The sequence below is a fragment of the Nelumbo lutea genome, chromosome 3 (genome assembly GCF_056320005.1).
Source record: "Nelumbo lutea isolate HS-2025 chromosome 3, American lotus-T2T, whole genome shotgun sequence".
Classification (NCBI taxonomy): domain Eukaryota; kingdom Viridiplantae; phylum Streptophyta; class Magnoliopsida; order Proteales; family Nelumbonaceae; genus Nelumbo; species Nelumbo lutea.
Window position 1 is genome coordinate 5,730,977 of NC_142686.1, and position 5,238 is coordinate 5,736,214.

Here is a 5,238-nt window from a genome sequence, read left to right on the forward strand (position 1 = left end):
GCATAAAGAGTCACTGACATTCCTTTTAAACGTGAGGATACCAAACTTAATGCTGCCAAGACAAAAACAATTTTGTAGGGCCCTTGACGATTAGACGTCATGTGAAAGTTCCACTGATAATTAGACAACATGTTCTTGGGCTCTTGGCATGATCTTCAGAGCATGCTTTTCAAAACCGGACTGGTCCGTTTTTCTCAAAAACTGGATTTCCCTCCAAAATTATTGATTTTGGTCAATGAACCGATGAACCAAACAGTTTTGATTTTTTTTTTTTTTGTCAAAACAGGCCGAGCATTAAATAGGTTAGATTTGAATATAATTAGTTCGGTTTTAACAGTTTTACTGACTAAACCTGCACAGGCTCACGTTAAATAGGTTTTTGGGTAGGGTTACAACTTGCGCAGGCTCACGTTAAAATTTAAACGGATCTGGCCCAAAATCCTAAGCCTGATGCCTATAAATACTTCAAATTCGGATACTCAGCTTGCATCCCTTTTAAGTTACTATCAGCTTGCACCCCTTTTGGGTAAATTATTTATCTATGTTCTTTTATTTTCTGTGCAAATAAGATATTGATTTATTTTAGTTATAAAATTCAGTATTAAAAGGAATAATTTTGTTCCATCCAAGTATTAATAACTTTCTCCCAAGTAAAAAAGTTATTTATTCACCTTAGAGATACTTAAAAAAATAAAATTTTCTTTTCTACACATAAATCTGAAAAAGAACATAAACTTCTAAATCAATGAGATATAGAGTTATATCATCTAAGTTTTTAGGTACTGATGAAGGAAGATTTGGCCCGACCTCACTGTTACGTGACATGTGGCAGAAACAACAGCTCAGCAAAAGGGGCCAAGCCTAAGGCGGGAACAAGGGGACACCAGCGGACCGAACTCCCTATGGGGGGGCCGAACTCACCCTTTGCCCAAAACCAGAGTAATCCAAACTGGCAAACTTTGTAACAGCTCGGGATACACTTCGCCGAACTGACCCACCTTGTAACAGCTTGGGATACACCTCGCCGAACTGGCCAACTTTTTAACAGCTCGGGATACACTTCGCCGAACTGACCCACCTTGTAACAGCTCGGGATATACCTCACCGAACTGGCCACCTTGTAACAGTTCGGGATACACCTCGCCGAACTGACCTGCCCTATAGATACCTCTGAGCTCAAGACTTCGCCTCGCTCAGCACTCCGCATCACCTTCTGGGCACCAAACCAAACAAGTCGTACCATGCCTGACACTGAGGAAGTCCGTGCCCGAGGGCGCCGCGCCTGACTGACTTGGGATTTGACGTTTGGCGGCCGCACTCTAAACGACCACCTGCCACCGCCATCTCCAGTTAGAGAGACGGTTAGGCAGTGACGGTTCTGTCCCAGCAGAAAGGACGACGACCGAATTGACAAGTACAAGGGTAATCATGCCCGACCTGACAAGGCCCTCGGGGCGAGTGCACGCAGTGATTATAAGAGCCCCCTGCCCCCAACAAACAAGGTATGCAAACTTTGCGCTATCTGGTATTATCTTGTTTTTGAAGGATTCTAACTTGAGCTTCGGAGCCTCTACACCGGGTTCCCCCTGGAGCTTCCCCATCTCCTCCGGTTCAGGTTCCCTGCTACCCCATTCGTGGACAGCTAAGACCGGTCGGATCACGCTCCATCAATTGGTGCCGTCTGTGGGAAAAGCTTCAAAAAGCCTCCCTCCAAACTTTCATAACTCCTTTTCTTCAAAAAACCCAACACTCATGGCCTCCTCCAGCAACGTCGGACGTGGCACGGAGACAAACACCATCGGGGAACAACTTCAAGTCCCCGTGGTGTCCCAGCATTTGACAAGCTGCGGTTACAGAGGAGCGAGCTGAAGCCCGCGAACACTCCCCTGGTGGGTTTCAGCGGAGAGGAAGTCAGGCCCCTCGGAAAAATAACAGTACCTGTGAAAGTCGGCACATGGCTTTGTGCCATCAGACTCAACCATGATTTCCTGGTAGTCGCGACCCCCTTCCCATACAATGCCATAATAGGGCGGACGATCACGCATATCCTACGGGCGGCGGTCTCCACCTATTATTTGGCCATGAAGTTCCCTACGGACTTCGGTGTAGGGGTAGCGCGGGGCGACCAACTCGAGTCCCGCAAGTGTTATGTTGCCACCCTGAAGGGAAAAACCAAGGTGGCCAACGACCTCGAACTGGAGCAGCCTGCAGAGCAAGGTGAGGAACGAGCTTCGCCCACAGAGGAAACGGTCGCAATCCCGACTTCGGCTACGGACCTAGCTCGCACACTTTAGATCGGAGCTTCCATCGAGGATCCCCTACGAACCAAACTGGTGAGTTTTTTACTTCAAAATTTAGATATTTTTGCCTGGTCCGCGGCCGACATGCCCGGCATTAGCCCCGGCCTTATAATTCACAAACTTAATACTGACCCTGTAGTCAGACCCGTTAGACAGAAGAAACGCAACTTAGCCCCAGAACGCTGGAGGGCGGTCGACGAGGAGGTCGAGAAGCTCCTCGCAGCAAACTTCATAAGGGAAGTCCATTACCCGAGCTGGGTGGCCAACCCGGTGTTGGTCAAAAGGGAAACGGCAAGTGGCGCATGTGCGTCGACTACACTGACCTGAACCGAGCTTGCCCGAAAGATTGCTTCCCCCTCCCCATAACTGACCGCCAAGTGGACGCGACCTCGGAAAATGAGTTGCTAAGCTTCCTGGATGCCTACTCGGGCTACAACCAAGTCAGGATGGACCCATCCAATGAGGAAAAAACCAGCTTCATAACCGAGTTCGGCCTATATTGCTACAAGGTCATGCCCTTCGGACTAAAAAATGCCGGGGCGACTTTCCAAAGACTTGTAAATAGGCTATTTCAGCCCCTGATTGGCACGAAGATAGAGTGCTATGTAGACGACATGGTCGTCAAGACTCAGTTTTCACAAGAATTAATACAAGACTTAGATTCTGTCTTCCAAATCCTGCGTCAGTTTAGCATGAAATTGAACCCCAACAAATGTGTCTTCGGCGTCACCTCGAGCAAGTTCCTATGGTACATTGTCAATCGGCGCGGTATTGAGGCCAACCCGGACAAAATAAAAGCCATTCTAGATATGAGACCACATTGGAAAGTAAAAGAGGTTCAGAGGCTAAACGGCCGCATAGCCGCTCTAAGCCGCTTCATGTCCAAATCAGCAGACCGCTGCCTACCCTTCTTCAAGGCAATCAAAGGCAAAGGGTTCGAGTGGACCCAGGACTGCCAGCTCGCGTTTGACGAGCTAAAAGGTTACCTCGCTAGTGTGTCGACCTTAGCCCGGCCCGAGGTGGGCGAGGTCTTAGAACTGTACCTCTCGGCAAGCGACGAGGTGGTCAGTTCGGTACTAATAAAAGAAACAGACCGGGTCCAGCGACCCATCTATTATGTTAGTAAAATTTTGCAGGGAGCAGAGGCAAGGTACCCGCAGATAGAAAAACTAGCATATTCCCTAGTGACAGCAACTCGGAAACTCCGCCCATACTTCCAGGCTAACACCGTCATCGTCCTGACTGAAAAACCTCTGAGACAAGTTTTACTCAAACCCGAGGTTTCCTGTCGACTGACGAAATGGGCCATCGAACTCAGCGAGTATGACCTCCAGTACAAACCAAGAACCGCTATTAAGGCCCAAGCTTTGGCAGATTTTATCGTCGAGTGCACTTTCAGCCACGAAGCCCCACAGGTCGAGCCCGAGGTCCCCAATTCGGGCGAACCTGGAGCTCCCGAGCCCATAGAGTCCGATCCCCGTGAAGTAGCAGCCAGTGTGGCATCTCTCCTGGTCAGGCAAAGCGCGAATTGGGATGAGGAGCCCTGGATCCTTCACGTGGATGGTTCGTCGAACCGGCAAAGCAGCGGAGCTGGAATAGTCTTGTGCGGCCCGGGCGGCACAAAATTAGAATACGCACTACGCTTTGAGTTCGCGGCATCCAACAACGAGGCAGAGTACGAAGCACTGATAACCGGGCTGGACCTAGCGCGAAAGGTAAAGGCAAAACACTTGGTCATCTGCAGCGATTCTCAGCTCGTGGTCAACCAAATTAAAGGCGAGTATGAAGCACGCGAGCTCTCCATGATCGCATATTTGGCCAAAGTAAAAGAAGCCCTGCTCAACTTCCAGTCACACTTCATCAGGCAAATCCCGAGGTCAGAGAACACTGAGGCCGACGCCCTATCCCGGTTAGCCAGTACAAGTCACAACAACATGAGAACTGTTTACATAGAGGACTTACCTCGGCCTAGTATTCTCGGGGGACAGAGGAGGTCGCTCCCGTCTTGAAGGCAGAGTCGAGTTGGATCGACCCACTCGCGAGCTTCTTGATAGACGGAACCCTCCCTGCAGAACGCAATGCGGACAAGAGGGTGCAGCGCCAGGCAGCCAAATACGTCATAATAGACGAACGGTTATACCGACGGTCCTACACGCTCCCCTACTTGCGTTGCCTGCAACCTGCCGAAGCCGAGTTCGTACTCTGCGACACTCATGAAGGCCTGTGCGGCAGACACTTGGGGGGAGAGCATTCGCCCAAAAAGCACTTCGACAAGGATACTACTGGCCAACGATGAAGGCAGAAGCTGTCGAGCTCGTCAGAAAATGCGACAAGTGTCAGAAGCACGCCAATATCCACCATCAACCTGCCTCGGACCTCAAATACCTCGCCAGCCCGTGGCCCTTTGCACAATGGGGCATCGACCTCCGCGGGCCATTCCCACCAGCAACAGGTGGAAGAAAATTCCTAGTTGTTGCAGTAGATTACTTTACGAAGTGGATAGAAGCCGAACCTCTGGCAACTGTTACGGCTTGAAACATACAGAACTTCTTTTGGAAGAACATAGTATGTCGCTTCGGGTTACCTCGGGTACTAATCTCTGACAACGGCAAGCAGTTCGAGGATATCAAGTTCCAAGAGTGGTGCCAGAACATGGGGATTTGGCAAAACTTCACGTTAGTCACGCACCCGCAGGCAAACGGTCAGACGGAAGTAATCAACAGAGCCATCCTGCGCGGACTGAAAGCACGTCTGGATCGAGCTAAGGGATTGTGGGCCGAAGAGCTACCAAGTGTCTTATGGGCTCACCGAACTACCGAAAAAACCGCCATGGGAGAAACCCCCTTCAACCTCACTTACGGCACTGAAGCAGTGATCCCGGTGGAAATCGAAGTACCAACATTGCGATTAGAAACATACGACGATCGGACAAACGAAG